Source organism: Taeniopygia guttata, chromosome 5 (genome assembly GCF_048771995.1).
Source record: "Taeniopygia guttata chromosome 5, bTaeGut7.mat, whole genome shotgun sequence".
NCBI classification, from domain to species: domain Eukaryota; kingdom Metazoa; phylum Chordata; class Aves; order Passeriformes; family Estrildidae; genus Taeniopygia; species Taeniopygia guttata.
Window position 1 is genome coordinate 61532342 of NC_133030.1, and position 21301 is coordinate 61553642.

The 21301-nt window shown below is 43.8% G+C and overlaps 1 protein-coding gene across 16 annotated transcripts in view; it reads right to left on the minus strand.

Annotated features, from left to right (window-relative positions):
* FBXO34 (F-box protein 34) overlaps positions 1-21301 on the minus strand; it is a 39242-nt gene that overhangs the window by 17364 nt on the left and 577 nt on the right. For 7 of the 16 annotated variants that reach the window (XM_072930572.1, XM_030275238.4, XM_030275235.4 and 4 more), the window contains exon 2: positions 8134-8210. The exons of 3 other annotated variants lie outside the window; for them this stretch is intronic. The gene's annotated coding sequence lies outside the window, so the exon portion shown is untranslated. Of the gene's footprint in view, positions 1-8133; positions 8211-8522; positions 8547-18832; positions 19182-20663; positions 21179-21301 lie in introns of those variants that run through there. 6 more of the 16 variants (XM_072930566.1, XM_072930564.1, XM_072930567.1 and 3 more) reach the window with 3 other exon arrangements.

A 21301-nucleotide genomic window follows, 5' to 3' on the forward strand; every position in this document is an offset into this window, starting at 1 on the left:
TAACTGGTTTGGATCAGCCCTTGGATTGCCAATTCTCCTTTCTGAGACCACCCCATATTCCCTGATCACAGGTCCAGACCTACACAGTTTAGCAGCAAAATAAGGAGTAATTCATTTTTATTTATTTCTGTGGAATCTTACCCTGTAACAAAAAGGTCGTTTTGTGCATTTCTCTGTCCTATACCACTGTGGATGCCTTTTCAGCAGAGACAGGGGCACAAAAGACCCCTAAAAAACACTCTCCAAAAAAACTCCAAGCAAACCAAACCCACAGGCACACAAAAGACTCAAAGCAGAACGATGCAGTTGCATCCACATGGATCCATTCTGCCAGTCCACTGCAGGGCTGAGAGGTTACAATATCCATTAGGCATCTCTGAAGTGTCCAGATTTTTCCTAAGGGTCTCCAAATCCAAATTCAGCAAACCTTACTCAGCAGCACAAAGACTAGATTAAATATAATAGTACCAAAAAAGAGCTTTAGAAGTAACTGTGCCATTACTTGCAAATATTTGGATTGGTTGGATAAGGCCTTAAGCAACCTGGTCTAGTGGGAGAAGTTCCTGCACATGGCAGGAGGCTGAGATGATATTTAAGGACCCTTCCAACACCTTAACATTCTATGATTCCATGATTTCTCTCATTCAAAATGCCCAAATTTTTCCTATCACATTCCTGAATCCACTCTGTTCCCACATAAGAGCATTTTCTGCTGTTTTTAGTATCAATGTCTCATGATTTGTCATAAAACCTTAAATATTTTCAAACATTTCTCTAAAGTAGGCCACTGCTGGTGCCCCAATGTCACACCTTCACAGAGAACTATCTTCCACCTTGCAAGGACAGTGCAAAAATGCTGAACTCGAAGTCTCAAATTTATAGGTCAGCAGTTTACAAAAAAAGTCTGCTCTGCACTTAGGGAAAGAGCTATCCAAGTATACCAAACTTCAGGATTTCATGCAGAAAGAAGTTCAAACTATTTTTCACAGCACATTTTGGAACAAAATGCCTCATTACATCTGCAAACTTCCACCAGAACAGATTCCTGAGGAACATCTTAAAACAATCCACCCACCCACAAACAAACAGGACACACCACCACCCACACCCTCTGAATAAGTTTGGGATTCACTGGATTCAGCTGTGTCTTATAAAACAAAACATAAACGCTCCTAAAGAACAGGTTACAATCTAGGATTAAAAAAAAAAAAAAAATCACTAATTAATGTCAGGTTCTAAAAGAGATTTTACTGGAAGAGGTCAGGGCTGCCCCAGGCCCTTTCCAGCCTGCTCCTCATGTCCCACCACAGGACGTGGCTCAGCCCATCATTGAACCAACTGGTACCACTGAGGAAACATTTAAGAGAGAGAGACAATGAGGAAAAACCCCACCAAGGCCAGGGAAGGGTAAGGGGTGCTCCATGGCAGAGTAGGCCATGCCCCACAGTGAAATTGGAGAGAGAAGATGTTAGCTTTACACTTGTTTCCTACTATTATTTTACTATTCTAGCCATCAATAAATGTTTTGTTGGGTTTTTTTTTTGTTTTGTTTTGTCCACAACACTAATGAGTAATCTCATGAACTTTATCTTGACCTTTAAGCTCTCTTGGCAGTCCTTCTGTGACATCTCCAATTCCACTCCCTGGCAGGCAACAACCTCCTCTGGCCAACCTGTCATATGAGCAGGTGGATGTGTCTGTCCCTTGCAGCAGGGAGCCACCCACCACTATTACTCACAGCTTATTATTAATGTCAAGACTTCAGGAGGGATGGGAATATTCCTCCTTGAATGGAGAGTGGCCACTTCCCAGTCTCCCTCTTTTATTCACTTCTGACTTCTTGTGAGAGGTGGTGCAGACCCCCCTGGGATCCCTGATGCAGGGGGGCATTGAGTCTCTGGGCTCTCTGAAAACATCCTGCTTCACAGAACCCTTGAGAGGCTCAGGTTGGAAGGGACCTCAAAGTCAATCCAGTCTCAACCCCTGGTCAAGGGCAGGGACATCTTCCTCTATCCCAGGCTGCTCCCAGCCCCATCCAACCTGGCCCTGTACACTTCCAAGGATGGGGCAGCCACAGCTGCTCTGGGCACCCTGTGTGGGGAGAATCACACCCCTTGACCTGCTGCCCACTCCTGTTTTGAAGCAGCCCTGGACTCAGTTGTCCCTCTGGACTGTGAGCACCCATGGCTGGCTCACAGCCTCTTTTTATCCACCACAACTCCCGAGTCCTCCTCTGCAGGGCTGTCCTCAATGACTTCTCCTCCCAGTCTGTACTCACACCCAGAACTGCCCTGACCCAGGAGCAGCACCCTGCACCTGGATTGTTGAACTTGATGAGGTTTCTCCTTCCCATGAAGGCCACACAACCTTCTTATGTTCTCATACAACTCCTGGTGACACAGCTCCTCAGGGAGGACACACCTTCTGCAGAGATGACTCTCAGCCCCAATTTCCTGGACAGGGAGCAGCCACTCTTTACAACCAGAGGCCACCAGGCCTCTTTGGGAGGGACCCTCTGACATCCTTGGGGCTGCCAGGAATGAGCAGCTCTCCTACAGCTCCAGGCCTGGAGTGTGAAGTCACGTAAGGAAAAGGAAAGAAACAGGACACCAGGGTGTGACAGGCAGCAACACAAAGCTGGAACCCTCACCAGTGCCAGGAGGAACAGCACAGCAAGGCAGAGGAGACTCACAACGATGCTGCAACCCAAGCAGAGCCCTGGACACCCATCAGTGAGAACCAGGCACCTGCAGAGCTCATCCAACACAGACAGGGCAGCAGGAGCAGAACAGGGAGGGAACAGGGCACAGGTGAGCAGAGCTGGGCTGACACAAAAGCAGGTGAATGATCCCAAAGCAGCACCAGGGTATTTCCCACCCTAAACTGCTTTGCAGCTTGTAAAAAAGCACAGAACCCCTTTAAAGGGACCAGAAAGGACTTTGAACAGCCAAAGCACAGACATGTGACACCTTATGGCCAAAGATGAAGACAGAAGGCAGCCAAGAGGACACATTACAAATCATTCCCAGACAAAGCATCACTTGGGTTTATAGAGATTCTCAAGAGAACCTTGTACACAAAATATCTGCTGAAGCAACTCAGCTTCACAGAAACTCAGGGGTTTTGACTGGTAAACTGCAGTAGGGACCAACATTAAATACAGTATCTTATTGCATGATTACTTCAAAGGACTGTTTAAAAATCTAAGCTAATCTGGAAACCTACCAATTCCACAGATCTTTAATCTTTTTTTTTTATCTCTATTTTTAAAGATTTTTTTTTCCCATTAATAACTCAAGAAGTATTGAAGTAAAAAATAGTTTGATATTTTCAGAGCTTTGTAGTCAATACACCTAGCAACTGACAAAATTAAGCTTTCAGAAATCCTAAGCATAGCACGAATTCCACTGTAATTCGCTCTTAAGGAAAAAAGAAAGGCCCCAAAATAGCATTGAAATTTCAGTAAAGGACAACTCTGCACGCTTATGAACTGTGACAACTTCTGCTTTCTGCTTCTGCCCTTCCCTTTTCACTTTCACATTTCCTCTTCAAAATTCAGTGGCACAGACCTATAAGAGGACACCAGAAAAAATTCTAGTGCAATCCTTTCCATGTTAATAACCACTTTGGAAGTATGAACTTTACCTAAAGTCCACTGAAAACATCAGATTCAGGTTTGTTTTACAAGACTCGAAACTTTTTAAATGAAAAAACACAGAAAGCACAAAATCTTAGAATGGTTTAGGTTGGAAAGGACCTTCACGATCACCTTGTTCTAATGTCCTGCCACAGGCAGGGACACCTTCCACTATCCCAGGTTGCCCAAGCCCTGTCCAACCTGGCCTTGGACACTTCCAGAGATGGAGCAGCCAGAGCTTCTCTGGGCACCCTGGGCACCAGGGCTTCCCCACCCCTCACAGAGAAGAATTTCTTCCCAATATCTCATCTAAATCTCCCCTCTTATTTTAAAACTGTTCCCCTTTGTCCCTTCCCTATCTGCACATATAAAAAGTCCAATTCCCTCTTTTTCCCAAGTCCCCTTAGACACTGGAAGGGGTTCTGAGCTCTCCCTGGAGCTTTCTCTTCTCCAGGTGAACATTCCCAGCCTGGCTCCAGAGCAGAGGTGCTTCAGTCCTCAGAGCATCTTTGTGGTCTCTGCTCTAACAGCTCAAAAAATCACTTTATAATCAAGACAGAAAAAGGAAAAAATACCTACACTGCTCTCTAACCCAATATTCCCACTGCTCCCTCCAGCACAAACAGTATTTTCTTCTCAAGAGTTTCCCCCTCTTGGACAAAACAGAGAAAATATGAATAAACCCCACCAAATTACTAAGAAGTGAAGCAGAAAATAAGGAACCCACAGCTGTGGTTTAGAAGGGATGGTTTAAGTGAGCCAGCTTTGGAGCTGGGGATTGTGACCTTGCTGTGGAAATCCTCAGCACCTAACAAACCAAATGTGCCACTCCAGAGCTCCCACTCACCACCCTGGCTTTCAACAACCAATTCTCTCCCAAAAGCCAACTGCAGCATGCCAGCCCAAATTGAATAACTGAACTACCAAAGCAATCACCAGCCCTGAGCCCTCACCCTTTGACATCTCTCACCAATTCTCTATGAGCTTGCAGGAAATAATTTCAAACAGCTCCCTCAAGAAAATAAGTTCCAAACCTTATTTTTTTCCATCCTAAGCCATCCCTGCACTATTTCATAGCTCTGATAATTATACCACTGACTAAACCTCCAACTGGGAATAGCTGTTTTTATCATCACTATTAAAAACAGTCCCTCACACTGTTAGGAATCTGGAAATTCACTGGAGCTGCATCCCACCCTTCGGCCTCTCAAAACACTACAGAGCAATGAAAGTATGTGCTGAAACCAGAGGATCCCTGTGCTGAACAACTCCTGTAATTTCTGGGTAACTGGAACTGCTTCCTAAGTGAGCCATGGAGACTTGGTTATTGATTTTAGCAGGCAAGTGGCACCAGAGCTCTGAAAGTCAAAGTTTTCCATACTGGACTGGGAAAGGTTAGTTACTTTTAGAAATGCAGCGGTGACACGCATGCTAAAAAGCTCCTCACGTTCACCTAGTTTTGTATTTTTTTATTACACCTTTTTGAAAATTAAAGTAAAAAGATCATTTGCAGTTTTCCTTTCCTGAAACATTATCTTGCTTTTTAGACCTTGGCCAGAAGAGTGACTGACAGCTCTCAGAGAAGTAGCAAGATGCAGAAAAACAAGAGTTGAAAGAAAAGCGGATTTCAAAACCAGCTTTTAATTATCTGAAGGTACGATTGCCAAGTAGACAGCAAAGAGGCTGTGCATCACTTACAGGTGGGAAAATTCCCCCAGGTTGATTTCACACAGCCAATTACAGTGGATTAACCTATTAGGAAGAAAAAAATGGATATATTTTTTTGGTGGATGCAAGTTTCAACAGCTCGAAAAATCATTGCCACTGGTACTTTGATACACAGGATCAGCAATACGTTTTATCACACTTCAAGTTATCACCATCCATAAACACACCCTAGAAAAAACCTCACCCTCTTTTAATGCATCTTCTGTCATTATTTCCTTCTCAGAGAACAGCATCTTTCTTGGCTGCCCACTTTGAGTATCACTTCATATATCAATACTTCTTTTATTGCTGTTAAAGAGAAACATCTAACACCTTCAAGCTGTTTTACACACACCTTTGCACACACATATACTATTATATCTGCCAGATGCCACTGTATAAGGTATTTGTCAAACAGAAAAGCACCAAAGCACTGATTTTCAGCTTTCCAGGATCCCTCTGCTAAATCCTGGGTGTGCCTACTTTTGTTTGGTATCAAGTTCCTCCTGCTGGCTCCGCTGCAAGAGCAAACTACAGGGATAGTTAAGTTTTTCCCCACCACCAAAAACATCTGTTCCTTTTCTGAGTTCTCCAGACTTCCTTCCCCTTGACTATATCACAAAGCCTCTCTTCTCAGCAAGGCTGCCTCCCTGATAGTCCATCACCATTATCTTCTTGTTCTCTGCAGAGCAGCTTGAATCACTGGGTCCTGCAGAGCTTCCAGCCCTTTCAGCTCAAGGCCAGGATCTGAATTCAAGCATCGTGATTTACAGAGAGGGTTGTTAAACTCCTTCCCCGACTCTTTTTTTACCACTCCACAGTTTCCTGTCCTGGGAGGCAACCAAACTGCTACAAGAAATGCCAGTTTCTGTTAAATGTCCTCAATTCCTGTGACACTGAGCATTTAAAACAATTACGTTACTTCCAAATCTTGCACTATAACAGCTTTTATCCCACAAAGTGCAGAGATGAGCAAAAATTACTTTAGCACCAAGGAGTGTGAGTTGGTTATTTGCTGCATCTCACAGCATTTCTAGTTAACATTCAGCCTTGGCACGACCCACCATCCGCTCAGGCACACAGCACAATGTCACCCCTCAAAACCCCACTGTTCAACCTAAAGGCACTTTTTTTTTTAAATCTTTTTTTTTTTATTTTAAGGGTGCATCAGCTGCTCGCTGAAAGTGGGAATGCTTCCTTTAGCACACACACACTTGTTAAACTGCTCACAGCATGCAAATAAAACACTGCATTGTGCAAAAGTCATTCAGTCTCCCCATCCGTAGATATGAGCAATGGAACCAGGGCCAGGAAAGAGAAACTTGGAACAACGTGCAAATATTTCAGTCCCTTATTCCCAGTATTCACATCCCAGGCTAAAGCCCACAGCCCTGTCATGCTGAGGGGTGACCATGTTTAAGAATCTGCCCTGTGCAGTGGGTGGGAAAACGACCATTATCTGTCTTGCCCCTGGACTGCACCCTTTTATTTGTAGTTATTACTGCAAACTGCCTTTTTTTCCAGACAATGGTTGTGTTATTATAGGTACCTTCATGCCGTGCCAAAGCACATACACACAGCAATTCAGAACAATCAGCCTTGTTTTCATGGGAGCAAAGGTTGCAGCCAAACGAAATGGGTGGAGATCACATTAAACAATCTTGGAATCTGCTAATAGGATATAGGAAAATGTGACCATAATGCAGATGCGGAGTTCCCCTTTCACCTTCCAATGTTATGGATAAAATAAAAGCTTTGGAAAACCAATTAAACTGTTTGAACAACATTAAGCAAGTCAAAGTGTTCTCAGGGTGCTTGCAAGACCACTGAGAGGTTCTTTAAAATTAAAGCAGTGCCCTTTCAAAGCTGTGAAACCAGAGAGCATTTCCCCACCCCAGAAACAATGAGCTCTTCCACCACCTGTTTTAAAGATATAGGAGACCTGCAAGTCCTCTGCATCTCCATGGTGAAGAGAAGCTCATCAAGACAACTGTTCCTGTCTTAGAGACAGAATCAGCCCCTCCTCTAAGCAAGGAATTTTCACACTGAGGCACCTTGGTTGGTCAGCTGCAACCTGCATTCCCCTTGTTTGCTTTTGAGATGTGCATTAGTCAGCTTTCTCCTCCACAAATCTGATTGTGCCTCTGCATGATCGTGCACTGAAGTCATGTCCTTGAGCGTGTGACATCAGTCTGTTGCCATGGCAATGCACAGGGCAGTCCAAAATTCAGTATTATGGCATCACTGCAGGATCAGACAGCAGAACAAGCCAACGCCTGAGAGCTGGTTAATGCAGCACGAACAGCCAAGACATTTCAATCTAAATGTTAAAGTGTAACTGCGCTTCATCACAATATCCTTTATAAATACGCCTGGAAGCCTCAAGAAAGACAATCCAGAAGGTCACTGAATTGAAGAAACGAGCAAACCATCATGCATCACTAAAAAGAAGGGCAATATGTTTCCAAGGATGGCCACCAAGTATGGAGAAAGCTCAGCTCAGCTCTCTGAATAGAAACCACCATCTGTTCCTAAGGCAACACCAGAGCTGCCTAAAGACATCATCATCCACACAGAGAGGGATGGTCCCTCAGCACCCCAAAGCAAGTGTTAGGTTGCACCCAGCTTTTCTGGAAATCAGAGACTGGAGGATCACAGCACTGTCAGCCCTTTCAAAGGGACAGCATTACATAAGACACAGTTCTTCAGTTTCAAGCTTTGAAGCAAAGATCAGCACATCATTAACCCAACCTGTAACAAAGCTGTGTAGTTAAAAAAAAGGGTGGTACCTTCCAAGAGTTGTTATTCCATGTAGGGTTAGACATTACAGTTCTGTTGGTTCCTTACACTCATGAGAATGGCATTTCTGAAGAGCAAAAGGGAAGGAAAAAGGAAATTAGTGACACAGCAAAGGTATTAACAACCACTACCCAGCTCCTAAAACCCAAAAGATCCAGTTTGCCCTGAGCAAAGGGCACATAGGAACAACAATCCATGCACTGCTGACGTGGAGATCCACCAATTCAAGGTCTTCAGTGCTGACTGATCGAGTACACCCCAAAAACAGCCCAGTGGCTGGGCAGAAGCCAATTTGGCACCACGAGAGCCCAGGGAGCACAGACAGCAGAGAGGAGGGACCACCAAGCTGCCAGAAGCCCCAGTGGACCCCTTTCTTTACCTCTTCCTCTGTTCCCTTCAAGCACACACGTTTTGGGGTCCAGGTGTGGATTCCCAGTGGCTGCTGTGACACCCAAATTCCTCAAGCCCCTGGAGTGCCACCGCTGTTGTACGTCAGCTTCTGTGTAACCCAGCCCCTCCCCGTACGCTTGGCTGGTTTCATTTTGCCTCCTTCCGCTTTCCCTTATTAATCCACGTGTCTCCAATAGCTCAGGCAACATTTCCTTCTGCAGAGCTGACCTCCAGCCTTCCTATAACCCCAGACGCACCCACAGTTTCTTCACACTGCCATTAACCAGGCACATTTCACGTTCTCCACACGGATGTAGCCCTCACCCACTTTGAACCCCTCCACCCATGTCCCTGGCTGTAATTACCCCATCCCTCGTTATCTAATACCCAACACAAGCCCTGGGGCTGGGAACCACTGTTTGTTTGGCTCTGCAGTGTCACACACCCCAGTGGTGTTGTATAAATAAATTCCACAACCTGTTTGAGCCTGAGCTTGATCGAGACTTGAATTATCCCCGTTTCCAAGTGACTGCTGCAAATACCTTCGCTCGCTTACGCAATCGGCCACCAAGGCAGCTCCAGGGCCAAACACCACGACAGCCAACTGCTCCCACAGGCCACAACTGCACAGAAAACAACTTAAATCCCTCTGCTTTTAAATATAAACTGCAGATTATAAAGGGATGAGACAGGCAGAAGCAGACAGCTCTCAGAAATGTGCCTCTGCCTGTCACCTGAAGGACAAGTTCCATGTGCCGGTGTCACCTCACAGCCACCGCAGCACCCAGGCTTTGCCACAACCCTTAACACTCAGCAGGTTACCCAGTCACAAGTCTGGAGTACCAGGGAGGATGAGATTCTGGAAGCAATTTTGAGCCAAATGGATTTCAGAGCAAAATAAAGCCAGCAGGCTTCATCTCCATGGAGCTCCTGCAACACAACATAGGCTGAGCAAGTCACTCAGGGCAGAGGTCTTTCTTATTAAGTACCTAGTAAATTCAGATTAAAGTCAGACAAGTTTTCCCCCTCCCTCATATAAAAATCAGATGCTATCCTGCCCCGAGGAATCAATCCAGCTTCTGCAATAAAGAAAACCTGCTCACAGCTACATGACACCACACACAATCCATAGGATTGTGGCCCTTCAGGTACTCATTAAAAATTTTTTCCCTGGAAAAGTCTCCAGTAACAATTTGCCTTCCATTCATTTTCTGCAGTGAAGATGGATGGTGACTAAGCACTGGATATGGAAGCACATGAGAAATCCCAGTGCAGCCATCCCAGCTCATAAACACACCAGTGTAATCCCATGGACATTCACCTGCTCCCATGTGCCAATTCCAGCATCAGAGGGGCCATCAAACCCCTGAGCCAAACACCAGGAAGACAGGAAGGAAGCACTGAGGCACTCCACAGCCATTAAAAGGCAAACAGAAGCCAGAGAAGAGCCAAGGCTGGGTGTATGTGATGGAGTTTACAGGTGGGGGAATTTTGCCCACTCTTAGGAAGGAGCTGTGCTTTGCTGATGCTTCCTGACTACCCAGCTGAGCCTCCTGTCCATAGGTGAGCCCCTTCCCACCTGGATTACCCTTGGAGCAGCTTGGCCAACATAAAAGATATCACAGGCCATTTTTTGGCTTCTTTTCCCTACAAAGTCAAGGCAACCAAACTCTTAAAAAGGCAGCGTGGCACCTGTGCTCCCATGTGAGACTCACATCCTAAAACCTTCTCCTAAACAAACCATGAGCAAAGAGCACTGTGAGTCAACATCTCCTGCAGGTGGGGGTCAGGCAGCCCTGCCAGGTAACACTCCAGGCTTGAACCTCATTTTTATTTAGGCAATACCCAATCCAACCTGCCAGCCTCCTGCCCCTGCAACATCAGTGGTGAGAAAGGGATACTGGAGTCTGATCAGCTACAGACTCTCAGGAAAAATGTATTTTCCCCCCCCCCAGTACAAATAAAGAAATACCTCTTTTAAAAAAGAATTTGATGCAGTTCATCTCATTAAATAAATCACACTGTTCCTGTCAAAGGATGGATCCACTACAGCACACAATGCCCAGGTTGGTTTGCAAAGCATGTTTGAGCCTTTCCCTCTGAAAGCCACACTATAAAAATGTAATATTCAATGAAGGGGACCTTGCACTCTTTGTTCCTTTGAAATTCACCACCACTTCACCTTATTTATTCTCAGAGCTTAATGCTGTAGTTGGAGCTACACCATCAACCCTATCAGCCACCAACACAACCAAGCCCTGAACTTACAAAACTATTAACTTTTACAAAGTATATTACATTTTCTTTCCCAAAACACTTAACCTGCTAACAAATACCTGCCTTAGTGCATTACCATCCTCCCGTTGTCCTGGAGAGAGTTAGCAGGCTTGCAGCAAAACACAGGGAGAGCCAAGCACGCTCTGCCTCCTGGCCAAGCACAGCCTGCAAGAACAGACCCCCTTTGGGGCAGCGACAGTTGAGGTCAATTTAATGGGAAAACAAACTACTTTTCCATTCAAGTCCAAAGCAGAGACAAAGAATTTTATGTGGCTCAGATTGCACAGTCAGCTGTCTTTTTAGGAACGGATCAGATTTAATGGTTCTGTGGCACAGTCCAGAGAAAGTGAGCCTGAAGAGAGTTTAAGGTTTGGCCAGTACTGCACTGTGCAAAGTCCAGGCACTTGTCTGGGGTAATCTTGTGGCCCTAAATAGATACCTTAAAGTCATCGTCACCAACAGCAGTTCCTGGGATTTTATGAGGTTGGCAGAGGTTGCCCAGAGAAGCTGTGCCTGCCCCTGGACCCCTGGAAGTGTCCAAAGCCAGGTTGGAACAACCTGGGATAGTGGAAGGTGTCCCTGCCCATGGGAGGGGGTTGGAATGAGATGTGCTTTAAGGTTCCTCCCAACCTAAACATTCTGGGATTTTATGATTTCCCAAGGTTCAGCCTGGAGTACAAATTCACTTTTACCCCATTTCAAAGAGAGGCAAAATCTCTCTCCCAGGCTCTGCCTGATAGTTCTCTTCTGCATCACATGGGCTGCATTTAACACCATTTCTACACCAGAGGACCAAAATGAGGCAATGCTTCAACGTGACCACCCTCACCAGAGGGACTCGTATTCTGAAGCAGCAGAGATGTGCTCAGGCTCTTTCACTTGACCATTTCAGGGCCTAAGCAGACAGAGAAGGTAATTAACATGTATTGCTATGGAAAGGAATATCATCCAAACCTTCACTGGTTTATATCTAAACCCTCTGAGACATCTAACGTCAAAGCTAGACAGATCTTCACCTGGCAAACATTTGGAGAGCTTTCAACTGAAGCTTCCAGGTATGGGAATGCAGTATTTTAGGATATTTTTGTTACATACACTGGGGACATACCTCTAACACAAAGCCCAGAGAATCATCATGACAGCTGCAAAAACAACTTTGTCCTGGCTAACATTCACATAACGAAATTACAGTTTCACTCCAGGGAAAAAGGAAAAAGCACTTAAGTTTTGTTTAGATTGAAGCGCTGTGAGCCACGCCACTTATCTGCTATCAGAGCAGATTGCAGGGCTGCTCCAATGATTATTCTGTAATGAACTAACTGGAATTGGAAGGTATGCAATTAGTCCTATCTCCTCCTCCTCTGCCACCTCCCTATCAAGAAGAAAACCAGCACAGACGTTATCACCTCTCCCTGGAGCTCTGCTACCCTCATCACTTAAAATACCCACAAAGCAAAGTAGGGCTGTCACTTACAAGCTGCTAACAAGCCTGGCTTGGCCCTGAGTGGCAGCAAAGGTGATATTCTCAGCATTTCCCTAGGAGAAAGTTACAGGGTTACCTCATGGGATGCTTTCTCAGGTACCCCCACACACATATATATTAAGCTTAACATGCCTGCATTTAGCTATTTTAGTAAAAGCAAACCACTTTTGAGAGGGAAGGAAAAAAAAAAAAAAAAGCACTGCTGTTCCAAGTAGCTTTAGGTTAAAGCATCTCTCAACTAATCCTCCTGGGCATGACCACTGGGAAGTGAATATATTAAACTCAGGACACAGGTATCACTTGCTGGCATTCTGGGTAGTTTTACTGACTCCAGCCTGGCTCATTTTACCTGGGTCATTTACTCTTCCTTCCCCTAAAGAGCTCTGCTTTACGTCTGTAAAGTGGTATGTGCAACTTTCCCATAACTGCAGCTACAAGATGGGAGATGCAAAAAGGCCCCAGACAGCCCACAGCCAAATGGAAACTCAGTGAATCCCTGATTCCAAACTGCAATTCTGATAAAATACAAGCTGACATTTATTCAGGCTCAAAAGCTCACTCATCTCTTCCCCTCCACCCCAGTGATACCCATTGGTCTAATTAAAGACAAGTCTTCTCTCAGCAGCCCCTGCCTTAAATATATCCCAGTAAATATATCCCATATATATGGGATATATACATATATAGCCCATATATCCCAGTAAAGTCTCTCTATCTGTGACCCAAGGAGCACAGGGGAGAGCTAGGGGATAGGGGGCATTCCCCAAATCCTTAAAATAAAATAAAAATATTAAAATAACCTTAAAACCACCATTAAACCAACATCAACAAACTTGCTCTGTATAGGTCCACTAGAGATGCAGCAAGTTTCACCCAGTGAATTCACTCAGTTGAGTGGATTTCACTCAATTTTTACTTGTTCCTCAATATTTTCCTAAGTTCTTCCCAATTTCTTAAAAACATTTTCCCAAAGAGAATGGGCCATCCCTGCAGGATGCACAGGTGCCTTCACCTTGTAGGATTCAGTCAGGTCAGAGATGAAGCCGTGTCAACCTCACAAAATCAAAAAAAAAAAATCCTTTCCTTGCCCCATACACCTACTGATCCAAACGAGGAAAAAAGGCTAAAAAAGCCCTTTTTAAGGCAAGAAGAGTGCGCAGAATGCTGCAGAGACGTTTGCTACAAAGGTATGTAAACTACTGCTCGTTATCCTACAATTTACCCCTTGGCCTCCAGCTGACACATCAGCTGACACCATCTTAACAACCCCACAAGTAGCTAAAGCTGAACAAAGCAATCATTAGTAAAACTGGTTTAGTCCACTGCTGGTGGCATCCCATGTCCTCTCCATGGAGGAAGCATGACTCAGACTGCTCTGGGCTCCCATCCACAGCACAGGCTGCAAAACTGCATTAAAAAGAAGAATTCCCAGTAATTTCTACCAAAGTCACGTCTCCAGCTCCTTCTGCTGAGCGACCAATTCGAAGTGAGATGTTTTATATTTTAATATGACTACATCTGCAGTCTTACTGCATCTAAAAAAATCCATAAGCACTTTAAGAGAAACACAGGGACCTTTTTTTCCTTAACACCACAGAAGATGGATTCATTGCTATCAGTAATCCTCCCACAGCCCCAGTTTCAGAAGGAGCAGCAGATTCACAGAGATTTCAGCCGCAAAAACAAGCACTCTGCATCACTTCATTCATCTGTTTATTAAGATAAAGTTACTTCTATTAAAAAAAAAAAACAATGGTAGAGCATTATCCTTCTTTAGAGAGGAAATAAAGTGAAAAAAAAGCAAGGAACTAGCAGTCTGTCCCACACCTTCTGGCAAGCTCTGGTGCCCCGATGGTCAAATTGAGGTGTATAAACCCATTTTCAAGCAACAAGATTTCCTTAAGGATGAGGTTTCCTTTAGAATTCCCTTCCCAAGGGCCTGACACTTGTCTCAAGGTACCATGCTTTGCATGGCCTCATTGTTCAGCAGTGGATCCTCCTCTCCCCAGCACCAGGACAGGAAGATAAATGAATAGGAAAAATCACAGTAGACATCATGGCAAAGCAAGAGCTGCCTTTCAGCAGGAGCAAAAGGGGCAGTTCTGCATGGACATTTACAGGGAGCATGCCTCAAGCTCAGCAGTCAGGGTGGAAGGGAGCACAGAAGCTCAGAAGCCATAAAAACATTAAAAGGCCCAACACAAGAGCCAAGGCTTCACGATGGAAAGGATTTTTAGACTTTGCAATGAAGGTGAAGCTCAGAACAAAGACCTCAATGAAGAATTTCATAAATGAAAAGAACTGGAGTGCTCTGGAAGCACATGAACGTAATTAATCACAATCCAACACCAGCCACTATCACTGATGCACAAGTCCTGCTTGAAGCCAGGGTCCAAACTCTTTTTTCAAATGTAGCCTGCAGTATGACACATCTCAGAAAGCCAGACCACAGGCACAAGGCATGAGCCTGGCTTTGAAGTTCAGATACACCAGAAAATTACTTCACCTCCCTAGATGCAGAGGGGATAGTGCTGCCTTTGATGCTACAAGAAATTTTGGTCTTAAACTGCCCAAGGACTTCAAATTGGGTCTTGCAGCATGGCAACACCCAAGCCTACACATACACAAGAACATAATTATGCCTGGTCTAGACTTGGGGGGAGGGGAAAAAAAAAGAAAAAGTATTTTCAGTGATGTTAGCACGCAAAGAAAATAATAGCACATACAAAGAAACCTCTAGGGTGACTTATGAAGAAGATTTTATGCTTGGCTTTCTGCCAATTAGAGAGGAATTAAAGTGTCTGGCAATATAACCCCGTTCATCCCGAGGAAGAAACTGCATTTTTAAGTGGTCAACAGAGCAAGAGGGATGAGAAAAGAGGGACAAAAACTCAGGAGTGCAACTGCACAGAGCAACATAGGAAGTTTCTGATGGTACTGAGACAGAAAGTGGACACAAATAAATCAGATTTTTAAATTAATCCAGTCTATTGCCTCCAAAAGAAAATCAGCATGTAACAGCTGACTCCAAATGACAGCATTCCAATAAAGCAGAGCAGTATTTTTTTGCTATAAAATTCCAACTGCTTCAATATTTTACTGATTATCCACCTCCACTGACTGCCAACCAGCAAAATCAGTGAAAGGTGGAGGTCACAAAAACAAAAGCAAACCAAGTGGAAAAGGCATGGCTAGACAACTTGGGAAGCTGAAAATATGTCAAAATACAGCCTTTGAATATGAAAGAACATTTAGTAGCTATCTGAAATGATGAATTTACATCCAAACTCTTTGGAGCTTAAAAATTCACATCATAAGACCAGTTTTTACCAGAATTAGGACCAGACTTGACATGCCCCAGTTTCCCCAAGGTTACTTTTAGAAACGTATCTACTCTTAAAATATTTCAAGTGCTCTTCTCATACTGCAGAAGAGCAACCAACACCTACCTTCTAATTTTACTTTTTTAGAATTATTTTTTTTACAAGAACTTAACTTCAACACTTTTTTATCTGAATGACAGAGGGAATTTTGTGTCACATTGCAGGTTGAAAGTTACTGGAAATGGCAGCAAGCTGCTGTTGCTTATATTAAGTCATTGCAAGGAAAAGACAAAAGAAGCTACTGAAGCTTTCAAAATCAAGCCCTGTAAAACACCAAAACCACAAAATGAACCAGAAGTAGCTTAGGAGTTGCTAGCAATGTTTAAAGTTAATAAAAATTCTAAATTAAATGGCTGCCGCTTAGGTTTGCCAGAAAATTATGCAAATTTCCAAAGTTCATACATAGTAATTAGCAGAGCAAAAAGCAGGTCCCAAATAAGTGATGAAGTTAGCCTCGCTCTTATTTCTCCAGCAGATGGAATTAGCTATGTGTGAAGCTATTTTTTTTGCAATTGAAGATTAAACATATTATCCTGAATATCAATTCTGAAAGTACAACACATTGGATATATGCATTCATGGAGCAGGAATATGCAAAAGCCCAGCCTGAATCTTTCCTTTCCATCATTCTGAACAGGACACTGAAGAGGCTGGGGGAAGGTTTACATATTTAAGACTTCATTTTTCAAACTGATTGCTGACAACTTGGTTGAGACAAGTTCTCTCAAAGTACATTTAGAGTTAATAGTCCAAACAGGTTTTTCCAAAGAAAAATGTCTTCCCCGACTGAAAATACATCCTCTTGATGTGCTAATTGACAGATCACAAAAAGTCACCCAAACTGCAAGTCCAAACAACACGTGTCAGCAAAGGCTCCTGGGTTTGCCCATTCCTTCTCCAAAACCTGGTTCAGAGACATACCCATCATATGCTGTGTGATACAAATTCACCTTTTTCATACTTATGATGGATTTGCCCCTTGCTTCACACTTCAAAATACAAAACCTCCCCCTCAGCCCTGCAGTTCTCCAGCAAGGGCTGAACCTCGTGTGTGCCCTTGACCAAAATACTCCACCTGTGCTCCTTATTCTCAATTTAATTTCTCCAGCTCTGGAGCCCAGGGCTGCCCCACCACAGCAATTCCTCTCGAAGACACTGAGAGACCCAGCAATTTTCCTCTGGTGTCAGGCTGCATTTTATCTTTCTTAGAACAGCACATGCCATGAAGGCTCATATCAACACATCCATCCAGTTTAGGGGGCACCACCCAGCAGTAGCAGGAGAGTCTTGAGAAGGTGCAGGAAGGGCAACCAAAACCAAATTACTGTACTGACCACAAAGAAAGTGGATAAGCTTCTTCCTAAACACCAGCTTCCAAGCAGAAAACTGGTAAAAGAAGTAAAAACAAACTAAAAATCTCTTTCTACATGAATATTACTTTCAGGCAGCCCAGAAAAGATTTCCAGAATCTGTGTGTGCTACAAAAAGAACCCAAAACCTACATCATTAAAGGAACATAGGGAGGGGAAGGTAAAGTTTAATGTTGATTTCAAAGTCAAGTAAGTGACACCCTGGATTGAATACTATTAACCAAAATTGTGCAAGTTAAAAGTGGATGTACTGAAAGCAGCAGAAACCCTGCCCGCAACAAAATGAGAATTCTCTTACAAAAATACTTTTGTGGCCAAATGAAACACTGAGTTTAAGTAAGAAAGCAAGCACTTACACCTATCGTGTTCTCCCCCTCTTCCTTCTCATCTAGGGAATCTCATTTATCTCAAAGCAATCAAAAGAAAACACTTTGATTTTTAAAGTCAAAAAAGTTGCAGAAATTACAGCCCTGTCTGGCACGAACAAATAATATTTCTGAAATCAAAAGAAGATTCTCCAAGTTAGGGGAAGGGCAAAAACAGTCCTGAATAACTTAGTTTGCATAGCCCAGTTCCTGCCAAAACAGTTCTGTAAATCCCATGGCAGTTCAGATAATTTCCATTCTTAGAGCAAAAAAAAGAAAGCTAGATCGAACATTAGCAACATTAATTGTGTGATATGACCTGAATGATGCAAGAACAAGTAGTTAAGTGAACCACAGGATCTGCTGAATTTTTAATCACTAGTTGTTTTGCTGCAAGGCAGAAGAACACTGTATATCAGCTTCCAAGTACTGCACGGAATGGCACATTAGGACAGCAGGATTTCAACTGGCAGGAATTCTGCCTCCCTGCTACCCAAATGCCATCACTTCGCTGTGAACTGCAGACAGAGCAGTTTCTAAAGCAGGATTATTTTTTAATCACACAGAAAAAAAAAAAAACCCAACTAGCACTATTTTCTGCTCCCCAAGATACCAGCCAGCCATTTCTAATTTTTTTTTTCTAAAGCTGACACTTTATTAACAGCCATTTATGCGTCCTTCTGTAGTTTATTTCAACTCTCCAAACAGCTTTAAGCAGTCATGTGGCTGCCCAGCAGCAACTTGCTACTAAAGAGGTGGTTGAACCTGGGATGTGTAGGAAGGTGATCTATGTAAACATTCCTATTAGCCCTGTACTGCAACAGGAGGAGCAGCTGCAACATGTTGGGACACACCTGAGCTATATTTAATCCATCTCTCCCTGACACCATTGCAATGACGCTGCAGACACCCAAATTTGGACAGCCAGGTCATGGTACCACTGATGCTCATCCTGTACCAGACAGTCCTGCTGTGATTTCTCTGTGTTTGAGATCCAAAATAGTTAAATAAACCAACCACCATGCCTACAGTTGTAAATACAGCTCCAGTTATGCTCTAGGCATAAAACTGCAACAGTAGGATTAGCAAGTGATACAGCAGATATTCCCCTTCCACAACAAAGACAAAAAAAAAGAGAAGTTATTTGGGGAATAAACACTAAATCCTCAACTACAATGTGAATTCCAAACACAAATACCACAATTAGAGGCAGAATCTGAACTATGGACAATTATTCCATTTCATATTTTAGGGGTGAAAAAAGGACATTTTTAAAAAAGAGGACAACACTCCTACATTAAAGAACAACTGTTACACTGACTTTAATAGACTCTAAGTTTAAGAAGTTAATAGAATCAAAATAACTTAGAAAACAAGCCAGTAAAATATGAGACAAATAAAAATGGAGCAGCCACACATACCAAAGCAGCATTCCTGTGCCCTCCTTCCTGCAGAGCTTACAGAAGAGGATCTCTAACTCACAACTTTCACTAAATCAGTATTTCCTTCAAAAGCTCAAATCTATGGATTGGAACATCCAGTGATAAATCCAGTGACCAAATAATCCACAAGAGACAAAAAATCCCAGCAGACAAGGGCAGGAGAGACACTTCCCAGGCTATATTATCTTTCATGATAGGTTTAGGATCAGTCCTGTGTTTTCCTTATAGGCTCAACCATCAGATCCAAGAAAAGCTGCTCTCTTCTCTGAAACCTGGTAGGAATATTGGAACAGGAATATGCCCTAGCTGCTGGGAATACAACAACCTCTGTGTGAGGATTATACCAAAATGCTGGTTGGGTTATGCTACAGAGCAGCGAGAAGTGAAAATAACACATCGTGATGAAGGTGTTGACACCTGGAACCTCAGGGAGTGTTATTACCCAGGCAGTGTCGTGCATCCACTACACAGCACTCACCTTCACATCACCCAAACCTAAGCTGGCACCTCCACACCCCAAAACCACACTCCTTCCTGGAGCTGCACACCAGCCTGTGATAAACACCTGCAGCACAAGCTTCAAGATGAGCTTCCAAATTTAAGAGACACAGAAGGATGTTTTATAACCTTTAAGTCACTCAGCTGCAGTTTAGCACTTAACAAGGCACTCACAATTCCTCACAATCCTTCTCCAAATGGGGAAAAGATTTTAAAGAGCATTTAGTGCAAGTGAAACATCCCCAGCTTTCTCCTCAGCCTCCGGTCGCTCTCCAATTAAATATGAAAGCGACAACTTAGTCTTACTGAACATGCAGGATGATTTTAAGACAGTGGTATTAAATCAAATCCCACAATTTTTCACACCTATTAAATTGTTACTCTGTCATTAGGAGGGGAGATTTTGATAAGCACTATGCAATTAACAGACAGCGCCTTTGTTACCAGGCTGCTCGTGATGAAGCCCAGGCTCCTTGACATTCCATTTCTTCCCCTCAAAGGCTCTGTGCTACAGCAAATTTATGGGTTTTAGCATGTAAGAGGAGAATTGGGCAGGTTACCTTCAAAATCAGTCAATAAGGCCCTTTCACTCAGGCTGGGGGAAGGCGGGTGGCTGCTGGAAAGCAACACAAGGCACTCCCTTCCCCCTCCCCTCAGGACCCAAAAATGCTGCGTTCAAAACACTCCCATCCCCTGCAGCAAGGGATTAGCCATTTATTAAAAAGGAATCAAAACACTGTAAAAGGCTTCCAGTTAAGATTTCATGAGAAAAAAAAAAAAAAGAAAAAAAGAAAAAACAAAAACATTAACACCGGTAGAACCAGAGTCACATTAGGAATTCGTCTGGGCATTGAAGAACAAGCAGCTCAAACAAGCAGGATATCGTTTGTCCCAATGATGCTGATCAAATGGTTCAAAAGAAGGACAGATTTAGATTAATTTTTTTGTTTCTTTTTAATCAGTCATTTTGCTGTCTCCACACCCAGCAGTAACAACATTCACAACCTACAGGCATTTAGACTTTGGACTTTTAAGACAACTACCTATCTCCACGCTTGTTTTTTAGGGGATTTTTTGGCTCTTCTCTAGGGGTGAAAGACAATTATAATAGCCAATTATGTAAAACCTTTCATCCGAGAAAACACGAAGCACTACGCAAACACTCATTAAGACTCTCGGCTGCAGCCTGTGCCGCACGTTCGCCTGTTCCACAGCACCCTTGGATATCTCCAGCCACCAAAACTGGATGCCGAGCGCTGTGGCACGGCCAGGACAGCGCCCAGCAGGGCAGGGCCAGCCCGGGAGTACTTACACGGCCTCGCAGGCGGGTTTTACAGCCCGCAACACGCTCCGGGCTGCTGGGGATGAGCTCTGCAGCCCCATCCAAGCCGGTTATTTAAAAACAGAGCAGAGACACACGCGGCTGCTGGGCGTTGTACGAAGCACCTCGCAGGACGAGCCTTAGACTCACTTGTCCGGCTGAGCCAAGCAGATTTTTCCAACTGGGAGCCGCATGGCATAAGTCAATAATCTGGGTTTACTGAAGAAATTAAAAGCTACGCTTATTGTTTCGAGTAAGGCCTTGGAGGAAGTAATTCCGAGAAGAAATCACTTCCACTGTAATTGTACTTTTAACCTTTCTTTAGGTTCTTACGCCATCCCCACGTGAAGGCGTCATTCAAGAATTATCACAATATCTAGTAACCATTAAAGCTCTTTTCGGATCACTGTTTATGTTTAGCGAGTTCACAACCCCTCCCTTCTGAAGGGCGAACTGATCGATGTATGAACCACGGGGGAAGCCGTGCAGAAAAAACACCACCAGGAAATGACCGCAACTCAGGAGATCAAAATTTGGGGGGAAAACACGCGGTTTGGGAGGGGGGTTGCTTTTAAAAGAAGATCCGCGAAAAGACTGACCCGCAGAAAACACGGGGGGGGCTCGGTCTC